Source organism: Mauremys mutica, chromosome 7 (assembly GCF_020497125.1).
Source record: "Mauremys mutica isolate MM-2020 ecotype Southern chromosome 7, ASM2049712v1, whole genome shotgun sequence".
NCBI lineage: Eukaryota > Metazoa > Chordata > Testudines > Geoemydidae > Mauremys > Mauremys mutica.
The window spans coordinates 105,281,152-105,307,252 of NC_059078.1; the positions used below are offsets into that span (position 1 = coordinate 105,281,152).

Consider the following 26,101-nt stretch of genomic DNA (forward strand, 5'->3'; position numbering starts at 1 on the left):
TTCCCCATCCCTCACATTCTGAGTTGTTTCTCAGGCCTTGTCTACACTACAAGACTATTTCGAATCAACTTAGTTCGAATTTGTGGATTCGACCTTATGAAGTCGAATTTGTGTATCCATACTAAATACACTAATTTGAATTTCTGAGTCCACATTCACGGGGCCAGCGTCGACTTTGGAAGCGGTGCACTGTGGGAAGCTATCCCACAGTTCCCGCAGTCCCCGCTGCCCATTGGAATGCTGGGTAGAGCCCCCAATGCCTGCTGGGGGGAGAAATGTGTCGAGGGTGGTTTTGGGTAAGTGTCGTCATTGAACCATCAATCACAACCTCCCTCCCTCCCTCCTTGAAAGCGCCATCGGGCAATCTGTTCGTGCACTTTTCTGGTCAGTGACAGCGCGGACGCCACAGCACTGCAAGCATGGAGCCCGCTGCGATCATCGCCGTTTTCTCCTCCTCGCACTTTATTGTCCACCTCTTCCACAGTCAGCTGATGAGAAATCGGGCTACTTTTCAATGGTGCTGCAAGCACTGGGGGACCATAGGGGACGTTTTGCAAACATCAACGTCGGGTGGCCGGGCAAGGTTCATGATGCGTGTGTTTTCAGGAACTGTGGACTGCTCAGACGCCTGCAGGAAGGTAGTTTCTTCCCGGACCACGAAATAACTGTTGTGGATGAGCAGATTCCTAAAGTCATCCTCGGGGACCCAGCCTGCCCGCTAATGCACTTGCTCATGAAAGCCCTATACAGGCGCCTGGGACAGCGACAAGGAACTCTTCAAATACCAGCGAGCAGCGTGACCTGTGACTGTTCAGTTTCTTTACAGAGAAGCTGAACCTGCCCCTGTTTCTTTACCCACTGACTGTTGACTCTCCTCTTCGGTTACATACCCCGTTCACCCCGTTTCCCCCACTTCCAACACACGTGTAAACATAAAATACATGTCCCATTGTTACTGAAGAAAGGTTTCTTTATTCATGACTTTGCGTTAAAGGGTTGAAACTGGGAGGCAGACTGTGCTGGGTAGGGTGTGCGGTGATGTAAAGACCGCCTCTAAACTCAACGAATGACAGGCTCCTGCTCCTAGAGCGGTCCGCAGTGCCGGAATGCTTCTTTCAACGGAGCCTGCCATCCCTCTTTTTCGAATTCTGTGTGCGGGGGGATATGTGACCTTGTGGCGGAGGAGTACGGATACAGATTCCTTTGCTGCGTGACTCAGCGGTCCAGGACAAGGACCGCTGTATAAGATCTGTAACCGCCCTCCCCCGCTACAAAGACACATCCCCCCCGCCCACACAGAACCTGGAAACCACCTCCCATACCGACCATGGTGCCTACTGACTGCACTGTGTGTGTGACCCGCTGCTGATCCTGCCCCCGTGTCTGTACCCTGGGAAAGGTGACTGTCCTATGCAATTAACAACCCCCTTCCCCACGCCCCCCATTCAAACACAGTCTTCTTTGAAAAAACATGACGGAAACAGTAATTAACAGCAAAGTATTTTTATTACTTAAGTAGACACTCAGGGGATGGAACTGGGATTGGGACTTGTGTGAGTCCGGAAGGGAACGACTTCTGCAAATGTAGGGTATGAGAGCTTTTGGGTACTTGAGCACTCTGCTGGGGTGCAGTGACAGTTTACACGGCCTCTGGCGCCCCTCCTTCTGGTTATTTTGGGTGAGGGGGGTATGGGACTTTGTGGCGGGGGAGGGCGGTTGCAGATACACTGCAGGGGGGCTCTGTGCTCCTGCGGTCCTGCAGAACATCCACAAGGCGCCTGAGCGTGTCCGATTGCTCCCTCACTAGTCCAAACATTGTTTGAGTCGCCTGCTTGTCTTCCTCACGCCACCTCTCCTCCCGTTCGCTGTGTGAGCGCTGGTACAGAGAGACGGTCTCCCTCCACTGGCTCTGCTGGTCCGCCTCGGCTAGGTAGCAGCTCATACGTTCATCGAACATCTTGTCCCTTGTGTTTTTCTTTCTCCGCCTAATCTTTGCCAGCCTCTGCGAGGGGGATGCTGTGGCAGGTCTGGAGACAGTGGAAGCTGTGAGATGGGAAACAGGGAGTGAATTCCTTGCAAAGATACATTTTTGCGAACAATTAACTGAGTCTAGGCTGTCTCTGTGAATTCTGGGTTGAGACCCCTGTGCCTGCTGGGGCACAAATAATTTTCGCGGTGGATTCTGGGTAAATGTCGCCAGTCATTCCTTCCTCCGGGAAAGCAACGGCAGACAATCATTTCAAGCCCATTTTCCCAGAATTGCCCTGGCATACGCCATAGCGTGGCAACCATGGACACTGTTTTGCCTTTTGTGTATGTCACCGTATGTGTACTAGATGCTGCTGACAGAGGCGGTCCAGCAGCGCTACACAGCAGCATGCTTTTGCTTTTGCATGACAGCAGAGATGGTTACCAGCCATATTGTACCATCTACCATACCATAAATTGGTAATAAGATGGTAATAAGATGGGCATGGTTACCTGTCCTTTTGCACTGCACCATTTGGTGCTGTCATAAGTGCCCCTGGCCGAGCAGCCAGGGGCGCAAAAGCAAAAATTGGGAATGACTCCCTGAGTCAATCCCTCCTTTTTGGTATCTAAAAATAGAATCAGTCCTGCCTAGAATATGGGCAAGTGTACTAGAGAACCACTGTATCAGAGAACCAGAGAGCACAGCTGCTCTGTGTCAGATCCTGCATAGATTATGAGCTGTATGCTATTCACAGGGGGTGCTCCTGCAACAACCCCACCTGTTCATTCCATTCTTCCCCAGCCTTCCTGGGCTACCATAGCATTGTCCCCCCACTTGTGTGATGAAGTAATAAAGAATGCAGGAATAATACACAGTGACTTGTTAGTGAGATAAATGAGTGGAAGGCAGCCTCCAGTTGCTATGATAGTCCACATAGGACATTAAGGAGTGTGGAGGAGAGGAGCCCAGCATCCTGCTGCTAGTCCAGGGGCAATTGAATCTTTTCTTTACACATGAAGGGTGGGGGCTGATGAAGCTCAGCCCCCTGTTGCTATGATGACGATGGTTACCAGCCATATTGTACCATCTACCATGAAAAATTAGGTTCACCTGACACTGGGGAACCTGACAGATAGTAGTCGGCATGGTTACCAGTCCTTTTGCACTGCCCCATGTGGCAATAGGCTGATGATGAGGACGGGTACCAGTCATTTTGTACCATCAGCCATCCATAGCGTGGGGGAAGCAAGGATGTTGGTGTTGAGTGCTGCACCATCGCGTCTATCTGCAGCATTCAGTAAAGATACGGTGACATGTAAAAGAGTCAAGAGAGGATTGTTTTCCCTTTCACTTCTGGGGGTGGGTGGGGGGGTGCGTAAATTGCCGAGCTATGCCCTGACCCACCGCGGACACTGTTTTTGTCCCTAGAAGCATTTGGAGCTCAGCCAAGAATGCAAATCATTTTCGGAGACAGCAGGAACTGTGGGATACCTTGCGTCCTCAGTCCCCCCTCCCTCCATGAGCGTCCATTTGATTCTTTGGCTTTCCGTTACGCTTGTGTCGCAGCAGCGTGCTGAGTCTCTGCTATGCCGTCTGTCCGGAGATTTTTTAAAAATACTTTGGACCAGGCGTAACATTACAGTAATTCCCCTAATTAGATGCATGAGTCTCCTAGTGAGATCACCGTGAGGACGGGCACTGAAGGAGATAGAGAGCGCATGCTGCGTGAAATCTATCACGAATCACGGACCGATGCAGCCGTGGTCGGGGAGGCAATGCTCCCTGAATACCGCATGAAAGCCTCGCGCGGAAAAGGGTGCTATCACGGAGCACCCAATAAGGCAGCTCTCCCCAGGAACCTCCTGCTGATGCTTATCGATTAACGGAAGTAGAGCTTCGTGGAGATCTCCCAGGAAGATTTCTGATCTATCACCATATATAGAGAGACCTCCTTCTCACACACTTCAGATTCCTGTTATATTAAGAATAAAAGTTAACATGGTTAAAGCACTTACCGACTGCTCCTTCCCCTGATTCAGGATCCGGGTTCATGGCCAGGGAGGGTTGGTAGGGGATCTCCGTGACGGTGATGAATAGATCCTGGCTGTCGGGGAAACCAGCGTTGTAAGCGCTCTCGCCTGCCTCGTCCTCCACAAACACTTCCTCATCTTCCCCGTCCGTGAACATCGTCGAGGAACTGTCCGTCGACACTGTCCCATCATCAGAGTCCATGGTCACTGGTGGGGCACTGGTGGCAGGCTCCGTAGCGTCCGTTTGCCGCTTTGATTTTTTGGTAGCCTTGTCTGGGGTCCTTGGTTTTCACACGGCGATGCGTTGCATGACGGCTGTATCCTCTGTCTGGATCATGGCTTTGGAGACCTTCTCGTAGGTCTTTGCATTCCGTTTGTTGGAGCGCAGCTCCGAAAGCACAGACTCCTCACCCCACACACCGATCAGATCCAAGAGTTCCCGGTCAGTCTAAGCCGGGTCCCTCTTTCTATTCAGAGATTACATGAACTCCTCTGCTGGAGAGCTCTGCATTGCTGCCGGTGCTGCTGAGCTCGCCCCGATGTCCAACCACAAAATGAGATTCTAACTGTCCAGAAAGGAAAAGGAATTCAAATTTTCCCGGGTCGTTTCCTGTGTGGCTGCTCAGAGCATCGAAGCTCGGACTGCTGTCCAGAGCGTCAACAGAGTGGTGCACTGTGGGATAGCTCCCGGAGCTACTAAGTTCGATTTGCATCCACACCTAGCCTAATTCGAGCTAGCCATGTCGAATTTAGCGTTACTCCACCTGTCGGGGTGGAGTACCAAATTCGAACTAAAGAGCCCTCTAGTTCGAATTAAATGGCTTCCTGGTGTGGACGGTTGAGCGGTTAGTTCGAATTAACGCTGCTAAATTCGAATTAAAGTCCTAGTGTAGACCAGGCCTCAGAGTTAACTTCTAAAGCGAAAAAGCTATAATTTTTCATCAGCAGTTAATGTCTTAAGTTTTTACATTTTTGTACATTGGGGCTAATTTTCTAGTGCTGCAATACTATTTACATTACTGCCAAACTGTTGAAAACGATGAAGGATTTCTACAGTTTCTTAATTTTGAAATATTCTGTTTCTAATCAGAACTTCCAAATATTGATATGTTTTGCAGATCATTATATTTATTTATCTATTAGCTAGACTTAAAGTGTGTGTGAGTTTGAGGATGGGGAGTAGAGTAGTCTTCCAATAAAAATTTGCCAATGCATATCAGTTTTGAACCAGTAGGATCATCCCCTAATTCTGTAGAAAAAAAGGGTAGTGCAGGCACCATTCTTTCATAAACACAGTACTGCCAATCCTAAGCATTCAAAAATCATGGGATATTAAAAAATAATTAATGTATGGTTATTTGTATTTGTCTTCTGGTGTTGGAGACGTTAGAATTCAAGTTTTCAAGCTTTTCTCTGTAGCCACAGGGGGCAGAAGTGAAATGAAAGCTGAGATTCTCAGGTAATAACATGATTCCATCAGTTGGAGACTTTAAGAAAAAAAACCTCAAATCACAAGACTCAGGATAAAATAATGACAGTTGGCAACATTTAACAGGCTTCTTTTGCGAAGCAGATTGTTGTTAGAACTAAACAGTGTCAATTATGTATTGGTTTTAATATATGGACTAGAGCCCATCAGGAGTTGAACAGAATCTGTCCAAATTATTTTACCTAGGATTTCTTGCAGTAATCTGATTAGAATGATGTTCATCCCCTGTTCTCTAGATAAATTCAAACCAAGGGCTTGGAGCCAAAAGGCCAGTGACTAGTTTTGAGAACAATCTCGCCTATGAAATATTCCATTATTTAAGAAACATTATTATTTTTATTATTTTATTTTGATAAATGATCTGTCAACAATGGATGACGTTAACATTTCTTTTGGTCAATAAAGAAAATATTGAGGTTACAAGCTAAACAGTACCTAAGTTAGAAAAGATACAGCATACTTCAGTGTATTCAATTCAAAAATGCCTGCTTTAACTAGTTTCAGTGTAGCTATTACAATTTTCATCCATAATATATGATCAGTTTGTAAGAATTTCCTCTACATGTGTGAAACATATTTAATGTTAACATTCTGAAATTGGAGATGTTTATAAATAATGCACTAATAGATGTGAAAGAGTGTAAATGGTTCCTTTGTGTTGTACCTGTAAGACTGTTACGCTACTGATTTAAAAAAAATAAACAAGACCCACCATATATACTCAGAGTACTTTCATCAAAGGGGTAACATTCTTTGTCCCTCTTTATGTAAATTAAAAATCTTTAGCTAGTTCTGTGTCAAAAATAAATAGTTGGAGGAGCTTGAACACAACATTTATTTTGTATGTACATTAATGGGCAACTCCATTTTTCCTGGAGGCTAGAATCCACTTTGAAATTCATGTTTGATAAATTCCCTGGCTTTCCGAGTAATTTAGCTGTCTATAGGGCTGTTGATCCTTTGAGTGTATTGCTGAACCATTGGGACTTGTGCACCACATCTGCATATCCAAGTTCAAATATATACTCAAGATGATTGGTTTAAACTTTAAGTTGTTGATTTTATTCCTGATAGATTTGTTAGATTGTCTCCCATTTCATTTCTAAAATCTGTGCGTAATCTTCACTAAATCTGTGCCTTAGTCCTTACTAAATTCACTGATTGAGTTAGTAAAAGAGGCATTTTGTACGCATAGTGTGAAATTATTATTCAGTGTAATATAATAATCTTAAAACAAAAAGCAGTTCCATAGTGTGTATATTAATTAGAATTTGAACTGGTCACTTGCAGCTCAGACACTATTACATCAATATGCTTTTTCCCCAAAATATTTAGATTCTTTATGACAGTAATGCCCAATCTTCTGAGCAGTCAAGGAAGGTTTACAGTTCTTGAGGGTCAAGTTCTCATTGGGAGATAAATCAGTGGACAGTGATTCAATTTATATTTCCTAGTCAGTCTTACCAAGTCTTTAGACTAGGTATTGTTTTCTATGCAGTCTTTATTTAAAACATGCATATAGGGCTCATCTCCTATTGACTTTAATGGAAGATAGATTGGGCCTATAGTTCCTACTAACATTTTGAGCAAGAATGGCTAAAACAGCAGAAGCAGCGAGAAGATTTACAACCCTTTGAGAGTTCCAGTAAGAAACAGCTGTCTGCAGGTTCCAACCAAGTATAAGCTGTCCTGAACTGCTGTGCAACCTCTCAGTACCAAGTCACTCCTCTCTTGCCATATGGCATCCTTCTGTTGTAAATGTGCATATTTTGGCCAGGTCTGCCACATTTTGGGTGGTGGGCAACAGGCCTGTTTCTTTTTGGTCATGGTATCATTAGTTCTAATGTAGCATTGCTAGTTGTCTCTCTTATTATAAGCTGCTTCAAGTATAATTTGAACCCACTTGATGAGGACAGACACATGCATGGAATTAAATAGCGGGCCACTACTTTTATTAAACTATAACACACAGGAGGAGCTCTACCCGCCTCTCACCTATACCAGGCATTTAATTTGTTCCAGGGCTCCTTATCATATAACTAGGAACTTGGCGTAGTCTCTGCTCAGCCTGCCCCCAGGACACAATGCTCTCTGAGTCCTAGCACCCTCACCCTCACCAATGCATTGTAGTTTCCTCAGGAAATCAGTGGTGTCACGGAGATAGCTGGGAGTGCTGGTAACATAGGGTCTGAGTAGAGAGTCCACATATCCAGACAGTCCTTCAGTGAGAGTTCCAATGCCAGAGATGATGGGGCGTCCAGGATTTCCGGGTTTGTGGATCTTGGGTAGTAGATAGAATAACCCTGGTCGGGGTTCTAAGGGTATGTTGATTTGTTCCGGTGTTAGTGTAGGGAGTGATTTCCTGAGGAAACTACAATGCATTGGTGACCTTCCAGAAAACACCATCCTAGCCACCATGGATGTAGAGGCTCTCTACACAAACATCCCACACACTGATGGAATACAAGCTGTCAGGAACAGTATCCCTGATGATGCCACAGCACAACTGGTTGCTGAGCTCTGTGCCTTTATCCTCACACACAACTATTTCAAATTTAATGACAATATATATCTCCAGATCAGTGGCACCGCTATGGGCACCCGCATGGCCCCACAATATGCCAATATTTTTATGGCCGACCTGGAACAACACTTCCTCAGCTCCCGTCCACTCATGCCCCTTCTCTGCCTATGCTACATTGATGACATCTTCATCATCTGGACCCATGGGAAAAATTCCACCATGATTTCAACAGCTTCCACCCCTCCATCAACCTCAGCCTGGACCTATCTACACGGGAGGTCCACTTCCTAGACACCACGGTGCAAATAAGTGGTGGTCACATTAACACCACCCTATACCGAAAACCTACCGACCGCTATGCCTACCTTCATGCCTCCAACTTCCATCCCGGGCACACCACAAGATCCATTGTCTACAGCCAAGCACTGAGGTACAACCGTATCTGCTCTAACCCTGCAGACAGAGACCAACACCTAGAAAATCTCCACCAAGCATTCTCAAGACTACAGTACCCACACGAGGAAATAAAGAAACAGATCAACAGAGCCAGATGTGTACCCAGAAGCCTCCTACTGCAAGACAAACCCAAGAAAGAAACCAACAGGACTCCACTGGCCATCACATACAGTCCCCAGCTCAAACCCCTCCAAGGCATCATCAGGGATCTACAACCCATCCTGGACAATGATCCCACACTTTCACAGGCCTTGGGTGGCAGGCCAGTCCTCGCCCACAGACAACCTGCCAACCTGAAGCATATTCTCACCAGCAACTGCACACCACACCATAGTAACTCTAGCTCAGGAACCAACCCATGCAACAAACCTCGATGCCAACTCTGCCCACATATCTACACCAGCAACACCATCACAGGACCTAACCAGATCAGCCACACCATCACCGGTTCATTCACCTGCACGTCCACCAATGTAATATATGCCATCATATGCCAGCAATGCCCCTCTGCTATGTACATCGGCCAAACTGGACAGTCTCTAAGGAAAAGGATAAATGGACACAAATCAGACATTAGGAATGGCAATATACAAAAACCTGTAGGAGAACACTTCAACCTCCCTGGCCACACAATAGCAGATTTTAAGGTGGCCATCCTACAGCAAAAAAACTTTAGGACCAGACTTCAAAGAGAAACTGCTGAGCTCCAGTTCATCTGCAAATTTAACACCATTAGCTCAGGACTAAACAAAGACTGTGAATGGCTTGCCAATTACAGAACCAGTTTCTCCTCCCTTGGTTTTCACACCTCAGCTGCTGGAACAGGGCCTCATCCTCCCTGATTGATCTAACCTCGTTATCTCTAGCTTGCTTCTTGCTTGCTTATATATACACCTGCCCCTGGAAATTTCCACTGCTTGCATCCGAAGAAGTGGGTATTCACCCACGAAAGCTCATGCTGCAAAACATCTGTTAGTCTATAAGGTGCCACAGGATTCTTTGCTGCTTCTACAGAACCAGACTAACACGGCTACCCCTCTGATACTTGGAATATTTGGAATATGTAATCCCTTTATTTATTTTTCCTACTGTTCCCCCAGTATTTACCGTTATAATTTGTTCTGAGAGCTACAAATACATGTCATTTTTGGGGAGGATGGTAGATGATTTTTCGTCCCAACTTTTTTGCAGTGAGATTTTTTTTTTGACAAAACAAATATTTTTTTGAAAAGTTTCTGCTTTCTATGAAAATTTTTATTTTTTTTTTATAGAAAAACAGAATACCCCAATCCCCAAATACTTCTATTCTGTGGGCTGGGTTTCTTAGCGGGACTTCATCTCCCATGATGCATCATTGCCATGCTACTGCACTTCCTCACACCAGGAGGGGAGAACTTGGTGCACCATGGGAGATGTAGTTCAACCTGAGAGATTAGCATATAGAGGAGAATAGGAGCATGAAGCACCCAAACAACAACACCCTTGGGGCACATTGGTATATGTTTAGAATTGAAATATTTTGGTTTAAAATTTTCTCTGAGCGGGGACCCATTTTCTCTGTAATGAACAAAAATATCTGTTAAAGATAATATCTGAATAATTTCCAACTGCAGGCCCCACCTTGCAATTACATACTACTGGGTGTAGTATTTACTACTGGATGTAGTGTCATTGCCTTCATGTTTCTGACACTCCAACCTTGGTTGGTTGTGTACTGAACTAAAGGCCCAGTTCCAGTGTGGAGGCAATTTGAGGGTTGAAGAGAGCGGGGGTGTTGTTTTCTGTGGTGGGATCATTTTATCTGCTGATGTGTATATATGTAATATGTTACAAAACATAAGGTTACCTTTTTACGATTTTATAAATAAGAAATAAATGAATAAATCCTGCTTCAGCTGACATCGAAGGGGAAATTCTCATGGACTTCAGTGGGAGAAGTTATAAGTCTTAATAGCATTTGTACAAAGCATTGTATGCTGGGAGATATTAAAAAAAGTAGCCACAAATAAAATTTCTGGTTAGTGCATCTTGCCAAAGGCCTCATCAAACAAATCACAAAGAATCCTGAAAAAAGGAGAATAATTGTGTGGCAAAGCTGGCACTAGTGTTCTGAAATGGTCCTTCCCTGGCTTCCCACAGCAGTTCCTGAGATAGAAAAACAGTAAACTGTATAGTGAAATAGCAGCAGTGCTTCCATCTTAATGGGCTTGCAGGTTCCTTGCTCTGTGTCCTTCCCCAAACACCTTAGTCGTTTCCGGCTTATCATGGTTCCCATTCTTCCCTCTTTCCCCCTCCGTGACTGAAGCTGAGGGTTCACAGTAATAACCACAATTGTTCCAGGAGGTATTTGGGGAGAGGGATCTGTGGTGATGGTGGGGACTAGAGTTAACAGCCTTTTTCTTTTGATGCATTCTCCCATGTTACATATCTCTTTTAAAAACCGAATGGTGCGTTAAGGTTTCCAGGGAACATGATTTGTGTTTATCATCATATCTGAATGTCCTATTGCAAGGGGTCTATGTCCAGCAGTTCTAAGGCACACAGGCCCTCACTAACCTGCCTAATGGTGTCCTGCAGTGGTTGAGGGATGTACATAGGTGCACCACTCTGGGGCAGACACGCTTCCATGTATCTTCATGACTGGGTGATTTAAAAATCAGACTGTGCAACAGACTGTGTTTGCAGGTCCTAGCAGCCTTGCCGCCATCCGTAACTTTAACATATGCTAATGACCATTACCGTATGCAAATCACTATTGGGCATGTAAATAAATCCAGTACCAAGTAAACCTGGCAACTGCACTATTCTGGGACAAACTGGCTGCTAGTGGGGATGATGGGGTTGATGGAGGTGAGAGTACTTTTTATTATTTTTTGTCTGTGAAGTTTTGCGAATGGAATATTGGTGTCATGAGCCATGGATAGAAGAGGAAATCTCTGTCTCCAGTTAGTGAAAACTTACCTTGTAAGTCCAGTCTTATTGTTAATGTATACACTTGGAACTGGTCAAGAAAGACCTATAGATCATATGGGCCTTGCTGATGTCAGTAGTTTCTTTCTGTCTGTCTCTCTTGCCCAACTGCAGTTTGAGTATATTCCCTGCTTTAATTATCTATTATTTGGGACTGGAGTGACTGACTCAGCGGCAGAAAGAAGTCTAAATAGAGACCTCTTTTCTAGGATTTCCTGGCTTGTAACTGCCAAAACCACATCTAGATTGTGTTCCTAAGTGAAGTTCTGTGTGGGTATGAAGATAGGCTGTGTTCACCTGCCTCAGTGGACCTGATTATTACTTCATGCATTTGGTCTTCCAGCCCATGGAGTCTTTGTAAACTCTTTGCTCTCTTGACTGAAAATCATATATGTACCCACTTCTGGATGTATAACCACACAAAGATTTGAAAATTTCTCCCAGTTGCCCAATGTATTTTATTTATTTATTTATTTATTTATTGTGTGTGTGTGTGTGTGTGCGTGCCTGCCAATCATGTGTTCTAGGTGCACAATTAAGTTTAGTAATCCACAGATTTTAATCCAACACTAAATACCTCTGCAGAGTTCTCCATCAAACCTATCTGATCATTGATATGAGCAACCAGCTTAAAACCTAGATAGATTCTTCTTATTCTCAAAGCCACCTGGGTTCTTCTGGGAATCTCTCTAATTTCACATGAGCAATACTTGTACTTCTTCAGACCTCTCTCTCCCAATTCCCCAGAGTAATTCTGGACATCTTTCTTACATCCCCGACATTTTCCATCATTCACCTTTTCCAGACCACTCAGAGCTTCTTGCTCAGGGACTCTATCTGTGCTTGGTCATTTCGACCAGATCCCTCTAGCCCCTTTATGTCACTCTCTTTCTCTGTGCTCCCTATTGAATCTTTCCTTAAAGTGTGTTTTGCCCTTTGAAGCTTTTCAGCTTACATCAGCACCTTCAGTGATTTCTTTAAGCTTTCCCATGGGTGATCTGAAGCACGCTCTCTGTCTGTCTCTCTGTTCCAATCTCTCCCTCTCCTTCCATTGTTACAGTCAGCCCCAAGTTAGCTGTAGTCAATTTTTGTTTCATCTTGTAGTCAGTATTACATAAATAGTGGAAGTTTGTCCTTGCCCCTGGTGATTGATGGTGAGATATATTTGTACATATCGATTGAGATAAAAAATTAGTAGTTTGCAATAGGAAAGGCAAATTAGTCATCAGAAGGTAGGTGCTTGGAGTATTTTAAGAGTTTCTTGATTAATTCTCATGATGTGGGTTCTTTTGACAGTAAGTTTTATGTGCTGAGATGTGGGAGGATGAAGCAGTAGTATTGGGTTATTGCAAATTTTACTTTTACTCTTCCTTGATTTATTTTGCCTACTCTCTTTGTGATAAGACACAGAAGGGCTAAAAATTATTTCTTTTTTGGGTAACAACTACATCTTTCTAGATTTGAATCCAATGCCAAGGACAAAGGCTTAGGTTTTGGGTGTAAAAATAATTTCTTAGTAACATTGAAATTAAAATTTAAATGTCAGCCTCTGAAAAATAGTCTTGGCACCGTCTAATAAAAAAACCCCGTTTCTCTTAGATATTACCTTATGATCATTTCTGTTATCAATCAGGAAGGAGGAAAAGCAAATTTTATGATATACTGTTTGTTAACAAAATCTTTACCCTACCTGCTTTATATATTCTTCTCATTATCTGTATAAAAGTCACCTTAAATAAAAAAAGCATCATAAGAGGCCAAGTGTACTCTGCCTCTTCTTTTAAGGCTTCTTACTGTCCTAAAGATTTTATGTCTATGTTTGTTTTCCTTTATTACAAAATATAATAGACTTCTTGCCATTAAAATTGTTTTATATTTCACACTTTTAATTTCCCAAAAAATAATTTAGATAGAAATTCCAATTACTTTTTACTGAACACATTTGCCACACTACTCTCCCAGCTTTAAAAATAAACTTTAATAATTTACAAGCCTTTCTCATCAAAGGCAATTTACTTATAACTTGAATATAGAAGGGGAAAATAGATATATGGGGTCTCCAGTTTTAAAATGATAAAACATTTTGTTTGTGCTGTTACATATTAGCACAAAGAAGCTGCAAATAAAACCTGTTTTAGTTAATGGGCTTAAAGCTGATTTTATTGCTTTGAAACATTTATTGTACATATTTTCTTATTGATTGGAGGACATTTGTAAATGAATTACATTGAATAATTGCAAACTCTAGGATAGAAAGAAAAGTAAATTAATATTTCTTGGCAACCAGGACAATAGTAATTTCTCCTAACAATTTTGATTGTTGCTAAGGCTGTGGAAGGTTGTTTAGGATTCAAAAAAGTGTTTGGCTTTCTGTCTTGAAATTGGCAGTTTCCCATGTAAACATCTATTGAACTTGAATCAGAACAGCAAACATATATCAAATAATGTCATTACTTACTTTTGCATTTTGGATAAGAATTTTATTGACTGTTGACAATGGAATGTCTTTGATTTTAATGTTCTGAAAGATTTTTTAATTCAGTTCTGTGCAGTCTGTTACAAAGGCATACAGTAATGTTACCAACTTTCCATACAGTGTGCTCTTGGCCACAGGTTTGCTTGCCACAAGATGGAGCTCTGAAAATAAAGGTTTTTGGTAATGAGAAATAGTTCCCTTTTATAAAAAGGTTGGTGGGTGGTTGATGATCTTGCTGAAAATGTTTTGTACACAAGCTGGAGATACATTAGATGGATGATTTTCAAAAAGGGTAACATATTCTGGAAAGTATATGAATGGATGGGAGTAGGTAGGCAGATGATGTGTGAATGCACGTATGGGAAAATAGAACACCTGTAGTTGTAGAATCACCACATGTTAATGTTAACTGCTATCATCGGTATGAAACATCAAGAGGTATTTTGGCATGTACCGGCACATTCATTGGTTAAACCACTGATGTCCGCAGTTGACATTCATTAGAATGGGTTTCCCAAGAAATGATGTGCCAGAGTCTTGATGTTAGTGATTCATACTCAGTGTTCCAACTCACATTTTTTATAGGGATGTCTTCAATCTGCAGTAGCATCAGAAGAATAGTGAACATTTCGCTGCACTTCAGAAAGTAAAGTAAAAGCATAAGTACTGAGCAGAAAAAATAGAACACAGTATAAATGTTGCTAATCAACATGTTTGGGACAAAGTTGACATCAACTTTAGAAGGAAGCAGATTCACACCCAACAACAATGGAAATAGACAATGCTAAGAAGAGGCAGTTCTTCTCATAGTTGTCATATAGGCTGGGACTCATGTCTGTCCAGAAGAGAAGGCTTGTTTATTGCCCACCTTTAAGGAAAAAGATAGAGGTTATATCATAATTAATATCTCATATCCTACATTTTACATTTTATATCTCATTAACTCTCAGATCACATAGCACAGTGCTAAACATATACTCCTTAATGCAGCTTTGAAAAACTGTTGTGAACGTTTTCCAGTGAAGGCACCAAATGTAGTCACTAATTCTCTACCATGATGATGAGGATGATGACATTAAACTTATGATACTTTATTCACTTGTCAAAAAATAATTACTTACCCAAGGGGAGCTGGTGAAAATGTAGAAAGGCTGGCTAGTTTCTATTGAGGCTCTCATAATAATTTTATGCTAGTCATGTAAGGAACTGATGATCAATGTATTTGTTTCTAGTCACCATTAACAAGAATGGCTAAGCAGATCAGTAATTCTATTGCATATGGCTCCAAGACTGAAGAAAGGATGGTTGTATGATAATGTTTTAATGGTAGAAAGAACCGGCTGACTAAATTGTGATGATAGATGTAAAGTGTGATATAACTATTTATGGTACAAGGAAGATACTTTTATTTTGTTGTGACAGAGATAATCTATCACACAAACGGTCATTCTCCTTAGTTCTTCTGCCTGATCATCCAATAGCAGCTGATCTTAAACAATAATAGTTGAAAGTCATTTCCTCCCATCTGCCAAGATCTTGCACTGCAGGGGAAGATGCTGTATGAAAGGCAAGAATCTAAGAGTCACATGGTGACATTCTATTCTATTCTATCCTGGTCCTCATCACGGTAGTTTCTGAGCATGTCACCATTATTAATTTCACTCAGGACTGTGTAAATGAGGCAGATAATTTTCATGCCTCGAAGAGGGCATGCACTTCACTGGGCTCTGAAACTGGGATATCTTATGCAAGCCCAAACTAAAGGGTGAAGTGAGGGTGAACCAAATCATGAAGTCTGCATAATTATGTTTAACAGGAATAAATTGAGAGCCAGATTTTAGAAACGTTTAGGCACATAATTGTGTGCCTAATTTGTGCATGGATTTGCCAGAGTTGCACATGCAAATTGCAGAGAAGTGACCTCAACTGGCCATTTGAGTGTGCTCTGATCTTATTTGTGTGTGCAGTTATGATAACTATGAATACAAATTAGGCACACAATTCCACACCTAAAGATTTTGAAAATGTGACCCCTAATTCTTCCACAGAGATTTCATAATAAGTGTGTGTGATTTTTATTTGTTATGTCTATATACTTACAAACTTCCCTTCTATTATTTTGAACATTGTTTTAGACTTTACACTAAGTGCAGTCAGTTTTTGTTAGTTCCCAGGTTAGAAGCCTACAGTATATTTAGACATCATATACATTTGTCAGTGAAGAGTAGCTTAAGTAATCTACTTTGTTCACTGCTTAATTATGTTATTTTACTGTTCCTGAAAACCTGACACAAGGCAAATTTACATTACTGTGCTCCTAATTAGCCAATAATCCTTAAGGATTTGAATGATACATACCCAAAGTAATTTCCTTGTTCACTAAATATGAATTTCCTTACATTGGGTTAAGAGGATGGCACAATGACAGAAGGCATCTTGATGATGACAGCTCTGAACATGTTTGTCTCTGGAGTCAAAAATCTATTAAAAGACACATGATTTTAGCACTTTCTTAAAGTGCAGAATAGAAAAATCAATAAATAAAGTGAGAAATGTATAAAGATGAATGAAACTTATCTGTCTTAGGTATTTTTAGAGTGCCCACAAACATACTGTTTTAGTCATCAATCTTAGTATCTACAAATGTCTCCATGCTTTCCCCCACACAGCCCCCTTTACATGGAATATCTTCATTGAATTAATCCACAAGCCTGCTGCACTTTCCTTCTTCTAATCCCACCTCTAGATCTACTTCTAAAGTGGTGGCAGCAAGAATATGAGAATCAATCGTAGTTAGACTGTTCAAAAGTCAATGATTGCTATTTATTTTCTTATTCAGAAGTATTCAGAGGATTTAGAACCATCAGAAAACATGCAGTTGTGTAATAGCTGACTTTTGCAATTGTGAGATCTTATTTCCTGTTTCACTGGCATCTGTTACCCCGTTCCTTCTCTTATTTGTCATATGTACTTGTTGCATCTTCTTTCTGATCAAATTGTAAGCTCATTGGGGCATGGACCAGATCCTAGTATAATGCGGCTCCACGATACAAATCAGTAATAATAGGTTCCAGCCATTCATTCATCTGCAGACAAAGGATGCTACCAATTCTGCAATATAATTTTCCCACATGTTGTTATATTTTTATAAATAGGTTTTTATATGTGTGATGGGGCAAGGCCAGATGGCTACAGTAAAGTAGTCTGGTACCATGGTAACCAAATGGCAGTTGCTCCAGGTTAATCAAGACACCTGGGGCCAATTAAGATCTTTCTAGAAGCAGTGGAGATAGCTACATTGATTGGGACACCTGAAGCCAATCAAGGGCTGGCTGGAACTAGTTAAAAGCCTTCCAGTAAGTCAGTGAGGTGTGCGTGTGAGGAGCTGAGGGTGAGGGTTGCTGGAGGACTGAGGAGTACAAGCATTATCAGACACCAGGAGGAAGGTCCTGTGAGTAGGATAAAGAAGGTGTTTGGAGGAGGCCATGGGGAAGTAGCCCAGGGAGTTGTAGCTATCATGCAGCTGTTATAGGAGGCACTATAGACAGCTGCGATCCACAGGGCCCTGGGCTGGAACCTGGAGTAGAGGGCGGGCCTGGGTTCCCCCCAAACCTCCCAACTCCTGATCAGACACAGGAGGAGTTGACCCAGACTGTGGGTTCCACCAGAGGGAAAGATCACTGAGGTGAGCAAATCCGCCAATAAGCGCAGGACCCACCAAGGTAGAGGAGGAACTTTGTCACATATGATACTTTGAGGGCCTTGCCCTCCATGTCTTCAGCATCTTAGATCAATTAAAGTGATCTTTAACAACAGTTGCTAGATGCAAAATTGGAGATAGGGTGTTCTCAGTAGAGTTCCAGAGCTATGGAACTTGCTCCTTCTAGACTTGCTCTATCTGGTGGGACACCAGTTTCCAAATGTGTTGATTTTCAGTGCATTTGTTAGTGGACAATTTCTGAGCTATTTTGGGTTGGCTGGAGTATTACAAGAATGGTAATTGTTTGTAATGTCCAATGTGCGTCTATTGTTACAGTTTATCTTTATAATTAATCCAGATGCTACAGTGTTGACTGCATACAAATAAGTAACTAACAATAAACAAACTGTAATGGTTTATTACCAGTTGATGTAATATGAAGTTATGTATCAAAAATATTGCCAGAAAATGATTTAAATTTTTAAACAATGGAGAAAAGTTGTGTAGGTGAGGAAAATAGCTTCTATAGTTCTTGAACTGTGGAACAAGTGGACAGAGTTCTTTCTGTATCTCCAGACTGGGCTAAATTCTACCAAACTAAAGTGGAATTTAAATTTGTCAGGCTCAGCAAGTGATTATGCACCGTGTACAAAGCTTTTTTATGAATTTGTTTGTAAAACAAAAGTGTAGAATGCATAAACAATGACTTATCGGAAACACTTTCCTCTCATATGCAAATAGCCTATTCCCAGTAGTGCTCACAAAGGGTGCATAAGAAAAAAGCAACAGCAAAATAGGTGTGCCATGGTTTATCATACGGGGTTTTTAAATGATTTTTCAATTTTTTCCCTAAAAAGAAATTTTACACACACTCAATATATTGTGTTTTACTGAATGGTGAGCTACCGTGTTTCTTTATTATTGAATAGTAATCTAAGTGTTTCTTTTGTTGTACTGAATAGTGATAAGAGGGTTCCACCGCTTAGAATGGAATCTTATCTTCCCTGTTTGGAGATTTGGTCTTAGAATTATCTTTTCTTCACGATGGCCTGATCCAAAGCCCATTGAGGTCCATGGGTGTCTTTCCCTTGACTTCAGTGAGCTTTTAACCAGGTCCTGAGAGAATAACTTTTGCTCTACCATCTTGTGTCTCCTCCACACACCACACAAAAGAAACCTGTATGTGGCATTTTAATAGAGAAAATTAGCTGATCAGATGCCTAATAGTAGTGGGAAAGACTAGTGCTGGGAAAGATATAAAGATAATCAAAAGCAAAATGGTTCTCCTAATGTATGTAGAGGTCACCACATACAAGTCATCAGTGCTAAACTCTAATCAATGGCAAATTCTTTGCAGTGAAGGAAGATGAATGTATCTTCTCATCTATGTAGCTTTTCAGATTTAAAGAACAATGAAAATGTTGCCCAAAAATGTTAATAAAAAACACAAAAATGTAAACGTGTATTGAAAATTCCCAGGAGAAATCTGATGTTGAAGGTTCATGATGAAGTTCTGAACCAAACAGTAAAGGCTACCAATTTACTTGCTTTTGTTCTTCCACATGAAATGGATATTTGCATATAAAGAACTATAGTCAAAGTTTCTTTGTACCTGGCAAAAAATATCTGTAGGAAGTTATATCTGTGCTATGGAAATCAATTACCATAAATATCTAGAAGGCAGGGACACTACTATCCTGAAGTTAAGAGAAGGGATGGGAAAATATTGGAGCATTCTGCACATATTGAAGAACCTCAGACTTGGTAATATTAGATGGACAGAGAATTATAGGCCTGATGCAAAGAGAGCTAGGTACTATACAAGACCTAGAAAGAGAGATTTCCTGTCTCAAGAAGATTACAGGTTGGAGGAATGGGCAGGAGACTTGGAGAAGTACCAAGTCACTGGGTAATAGAATTGTCCAGGTGCCTGGCAAGAAAGAGAAACATTAAAGAAGGATGCTAACTTGGAAGATAGGTTCAGCTAAAATGACTCTCAGTCTGAGATTTAACTTAGTAAATATATTTATACTATTTTATTTTAAAATGTGAAATATAGATTAATTTAAAGGCCAGATCCTGGGCCATGCCAGAGTTGCATCTAGTACAGCTGAGGTGACAGGGTATGATGGTGGCTTTAAGTCCCCTTTGTATGCATTACCCTGATTGTGGCCTATCCTGGCACCAGTCTGGTCTCTGGGTTAAACTTAGAGCAGCCTCAGGACAGCTCTAAACTATGCTATTCATAGGGCCATTCTAGTAGTTGCAGGTTGCACAAAGGCAGGGGTAGTCTGAGCATATCTCCATTCCTCTAGCCATACCTCTAACATTAGAGGCTCTGTAGGAATGTGGTTCAGAACTACTGATATTTGAAGCTAAGTGGGAATGTACCTGAGCAGTACTTGTATGAGACATCTCTAACAGGAATCCAAAGAGTTGAAGAGTGTTATTGATTCTATAGGTGTCATTCTTCCTTATGAATTTACACTGAACCGGTGCTGAAACATGGTATTAACTGGTATTATGAAGTTAGAAGAGGTACAGCTGAGACATGAAACCTAGGACCTATCTATCTGTGGTTATTAAAGATCCCTTGGCATTTGTTATAAGAATAGGTGTGTTAGCCCTCTGTCCTGGCCATATTCCAATTTTAATAATTGTGTTCTTCCTATCTAAATTATTCCTGCAACTTTAATTGGATATAGTATTCTCTTTTTCCTATCTAAAATGGTTGTGTAGTATATCTCTGCCCTAGTTAAAGGCTCCCAAAGGTGTCTGCATTTCGTGGTGGGTGAAATGATGCCTGTGTTTAGAGAGGTAAAGACTGCTGCATAATGAGAACATCAACAGGTACATAAGATAGGATAAATATTTTGGAAAGATTATTCTTAATTGTCTGCTGTGGGGTTTCATGCACCTTGTCCTGAAGCATCTTCTAGGATCTGAAGGCACTAACAAAGACAGGATAATGAACTAAATGACTATCGATCTAATGTGGTATGACAATTGCTGTATTCCACTGTGCAGAAAGATGCAAAATAATGGAAATAACATATAGGGGAGATAAAATATAGCTTACCAATGTTACTGCCCTAATACTGTTGCAGGACAGATGCATAGCTCCTTTCCCTTTTCACCAAAAATGGGGGGAACATTAGGTGGTTGGCTAGTATAATCATAGTTGAGTGTTTTAATTGTGGACTATGACAGGTGCATTAGCCTAATCCTAGCCTCACAACTTCATGCAAATGCACAGCTCCTCACAGCTTTTTGATTTAAGAATATCTGTCTTGTAGGGTTTTTTTAGTATATTGTATGATATTCTTATATTCTGCTGTGTCTAATTCATCCTTGGTAATACTCCAATGAAGGCACTAAAATAAAAGTAGGGATGAATGTGGAACCTTCCCCACTTTTTTTAAATGATACACTTCTTACCCTTGTGAGGGAACATAAGAGGCCAAATTCTCTGCTAGTGTCAGACTCTTTTGAATTTGACAGAATTGTGTTAATTTACATTAGCAAAAGATTTAGCCCAAGTTTTGGTACAGGATTTCATACTGACAGCATGTTGTTAGCATTGGACATCTATTGCACAAGAGGTAGCATACAATTTAATGAAAAAAATACGTAAAGAACTGGTATTGATTAGAAATGGAAACAACTAAGATCTAATTTGAGACAACTAAATTATTAAAAAACAAATACAGAGGACTAGATTCATTGTAGGGTTACGCGGGCAGAATTTCAGCAATGAAATCAATAGCATTACTCTGGTGTAAACCTGGAGTGGTGAATCAGGCCTGTGTGTATGTGTATAAAATATATATTTCATGCAGGACATACTCCTTCTAAATTCCAAGCACTCTTGTGAGGTGCTGAGGGGGGAGGGATAGCTCAGTGGTTTGAGCATTGGCCTGCTAAACGCAGGGTTGTGAGTTCAATCCTTGAGGGGGCCACTTAGGGATCTGGGGCAAAATCAGTACTTGGTCCTGCTAGTGAAGGCAGGGGGCTGGACTTGATGACCTTTCAAGGTCCCTTCCAGTTCTAGGAGATTGGTATATCTCCAATTATTATCTTTATTACCTAGTGGGAGTTCTGGGTGCTCAGCAGCTTGTGGGGTTAAGCCCATAATTTATATATAAAATATATACACATACCCATGTGCCATGTTCTTTGTACTTTAATATTAATTTTATTAAGTTAAGAGTTGTGTTTTTATGGACTGTGAAGCAGGTGAATATAACTGAATGAGAAGTGTGCTTCTTTGTGCTTTTTCCTTTCAAAACAAAGCAGACAGAAATGTTATCATGTTACAATATTATCATCCTATATAAGCACATTAGTAAAGCACTATGATACTAGTCAGATTGTGAACTTGAAACCACCCCTAATTAAACTGTCTGCATCCCCCAGCATTTTCCTGTAATGATGTCAAGCCGTGCAGCAATTAGTTGCCCCTCTATGAATGTAAACACTGTTTGTAAATCATATACATTTAACCTGCTTTGCTTATTGAAAAGCTTCTAAAATGGAATTAATTAGTATTGTAGATTTTGGAGTTGCAATTTATTGAATAATTTTTTGAAAGTGTCTGTCCTTCAATCATTTTTTTTTCTGGTGATTCATAGAAATTAATTTGGGGATTGAAGGCAGCGCTATTTTTTTTTAAACATAGAGCATAATTTTGGAGAGGGCTAATGATGTGCAGAATACATGGAAAATATATTATTCAGCCAACCCTGTTTTTTTTTTGGGGGGGTGTGTGTGTATTAAATAAAGATTTAGTCCATTCAAAGCTTGCAAGTGCTCTGTACTTTCAGCTTTTTCCTTTGAGTGCATACTTTTTCAATCTAATCTGAATGTTAGGTTTGAACACTGAAGAACTATACCCTTATACCATAGTTCATCTTCTCTTTAGAGATCAGATCAAATGCCCGTGGCAATATTCTAGGAAACATAGCACATTACCATGAAATAGCTCCATTAGAGACAAAGAAATGTAAACAAAACAAACAAATTTGCCACTATTTTAGCTCAATTATATTTCTCCTATTGATGATGTTGCATGAAATGAAAAAGTGTTCCACACCTAAATATAAACCTTTGTTGCAATTTACTCCAGAAAACCTCTCTTGCTGGAGGTGGATGGTTTACCTGAGCCATCAGCTACATAGCACATTTATGGTTATTGTATTTTACAGGTTGATAGATTTTTATATTCTGTCCAAGTCAGGATCTTACACCACCTGGTTTATTATTTAGTAATTTACAGTGCAGTCAGGCATGTTTGGTTTAATGTAGGATAAACTTATAAATCTATTGTTCCTCCAGTTGCTGGGGTTGGTGTGCAATGAACTACAGAGCTTGATGCGTACATACATTTCAGCTCTGCTTATTTTCTTTGATAGGGAAGCAGGCAATAGATAACACAATGACAGTAGTATCCCAGGGGATAGCAAAATGTGAGAGCAACACACCGTCAGGTTAGTAGGTCATTATTGTATGAGCACTGAGCCATTAATTGACTACTGTACCAGGCTCAATCTGTGTCAGATTATGGCTTTTGGCAGTAAGGACTGTTATCTAATAGCTAACTTTGCTTCCTTACTGTCTTCTTATTAGGTTTTCTGATAAAATTATATGTTATAGGTAAATATATTTGTTACAACTCCTTTTTCACCATAAAGAATGCTGGTATGTCAATAAGTAAATTCCTCATAAATTACCATTTAACAGAATTTTTTGCTAACTCTCACGAGTAAAATATTTTCACTTATTATTAAGAAACCAAGAGGAAGGCTACTGCATGCAGTAGGAGTAGTTTCTTATTGATGTAGGTACAGTGGAAAGTGATATTAGAGTATCTCGGTTAATTTTTAATATTTAGCCTCAGTTAAGAGTAAGCGAACGCGTAAATATATATATCATACATCATTGTGAAACACTTACTAGTTTCTAGATAATAAAATATTTCTTTCTTGAAAGCTCTAAATATACATATAAGTAAATACCTTTTGAGTATAAGCTTTTTGCTGTGTTTGTACAGCACCTAGCACATTATGGTTGTTACTAGCACTAATGATTATGGAATGATTAATAACAACATTAGAAGAGCAAATTCATTGTATATTATAGGTTTCACTGTAAAAACGTCTGTTTTATGAAAATTGGGAAATGTCCGTATCTCATATAGTAAAGTTCCTCATATAGTGAATTTTGGGCACACGGTAGAATATTTCTGCCCCCTTTTGGGAAAAATAAATGTCATAGCATCATCTCCCACTTTTTAATATTCCTTTAACTTTCCCTGCTACAACATGACTAAGGTTTATGCAGTTCCAAGCGTATGGTCTGATCCTGTGTAACTGGAGTCAGTGGGAAGATAAATTCTTGGCTTTAACAAATACCAAAGATGTGTTTATCAGAGCCACATTCAATTTAGAATTCAGGTTTTGGGCTAGAGGGCAAATCAAGGTTGTGGTTCAGATTCAAATTTGATGGTGCAAAAACCATTGTGAGATCAGCTCTTTTGTGAGATTTCTGCTATCTAGTGGTGAAATTTCTTCAGGTGACATTTCAGCTTTATCTGAACCAGACTTGGAATTCGAGATCCTGTTTTAGCCCATCTATAGAGCTAAAGAAAAATTCCAGACGATTCAATACAACTAGGAGTAGACTATGGCTTCTTCTTTCTACATACCAGAATGTAAGCCCATGTTCATAATAGTCTGAAAGTGCTATTTGCTAAGGAGTGAAGTCAGTGGGACTACTCAGCAACAGGTAAAACAGGTAAACATGGGTATTTTCAGGATTGGGTTCTAAAATGTGTCTCTCTTACAAATATCTATTTTCCTCCAAATAAAATGTAGTCCTGATGTCTGAGTGTTTGAAAGTTGTATGCAATAGCCAGTGTTACCAGGTGTATGTTCTTCTTTTGCAGTTTTCATGGCAAGCCATGTTGTCCAGTGGATAGGGCACTGGACCGAGAATCCAGAGATCTGGTTTCTATTCCTAGCTAAAAACTGACCTACTGTGTGACCTTGGACAAAATACTTCTCTTTTCTATGTCCTCAGTTTCCTCATCATTAAAACGGGAATAACAATAGTTAACATGCTTTGTAAAGTGGTTTGTGGTCTGAAGATGAAAACCACTATATAGGAGCTAAGTGTGATTATTATTAGTTATTATTTAATAAGAAAAATGCATGAAGATTATGAAGAAAGACAGCAACCTTTATTTCTGTTAAAATTACCTTTAGATTAAATTTAATATTTTGTGCCTAAATTTTCTTCCATGTGTCTAGATTTCAAGCATTTTCATGGACATTCTTTGACCATTTAAAACACAGTGTTAAAAATGTGCTATAATTGAGGATTTTATCCATTTTTGCCATTCCTTTTCCTTTCCCCTTTTGCAGAAGTGTTGCTAGAAATCTGATAGCAAGATATGATATTGTCGCCATCCAAGGACATCTGACTCCTTCCCTGATTCGCATGCAATTCTGGTACTGTATATTTCTAGATACCATTTGCTGCATCATGTAATTAGGCTGTTTCTAGGTTCCCTGTCCTGTCTTGTCCTCTTGGACTTTTTTTAAATGCACATTGAAAAATTAACTACCTTTTACATATTTGAGAGACAAGGTGGGTGAGGTAAAATATTGTATTGGACCAACTTCTGTTGGTGAAAGGAACAAGCTTTCAAGCTTACCAAGAGCTCTTCTTCAGCTCAGGGCAAAATACTCGAAGTGTCACAGCTAAATATAAGGTGGAGCAGATTGTTTAACATAAGGAGTTAACATGTTGTAAGAGACCATTCAAGGTGAAGAGGGCAGTTATATATTAAAAATTCAACCCTACTGAAATTGATGTACAGATACTTATTTTAATCATTAAAATAAGTATGTTCCCTAACACAACATAAATATCTATATTTAAATCTTGCCTTACAGATTGTTATCCACTCTACATCCCAATACTTATCCTACTTTCACACCTAATTTTCTTTGTGAAATCACACATAAAACTCACATATTCTCTGCTGTGCAATGAAATCATGAATTCATAAGACATTCATGAGACATTTATCTGAGAATAATATCTGTAACTATTTTTTAAGAAAAAATATTGAAGAAAGAACTATTTTTTAAGAAAAAAAGAGCCAAGGAAGGTTCTTTTTATGATAATTTAAATATGTTAATATTACACCCAAGAGTTTTATATACACACACATTTTTGCATAAAAAGAGTTTTAAATCCTGAACTTCAGTTTAAAAAAGGAAAGAAAATGTTTTTCCATGTACTGAGGGCATCTTTGATCATGTTATTAAATAAAGTCATAAAACTATGTTGTCTGCGGACTTTTAACAATTATCTTGTACTACACAACAGCTCAAAACATATATTTCCTTTTGCAAACAGGTGTTTTAAAATTAATGCTCACAAATTTGTGAGGACATTTAATAAAACTATATGTGCAGT

General features: G+C 40.2%; 1 long non-coding RNA gene across 1 annotated transcript in view; it reads left to right on the forward strand.

Annotated features, from left to right (window-relative positions):
- LOC123374288 overlaps window positions 1–25,113 on the forward strand; it is a 145,267-nt gene extending 120,154 nt beyond the window's left edge. Inside the window, exon 4 of the long non-coding RNA XR_006581056.1 lies at window positions 25,039–25,113. This is a non-coding gene — a long non-coding RNA (uncharacterized LOC123374288). The remainder of the gene's footprint in view (window positions 1–25,038) is intronic.
- Window positions 25,114–26,101: the final 988 nt, after the last annotated feature.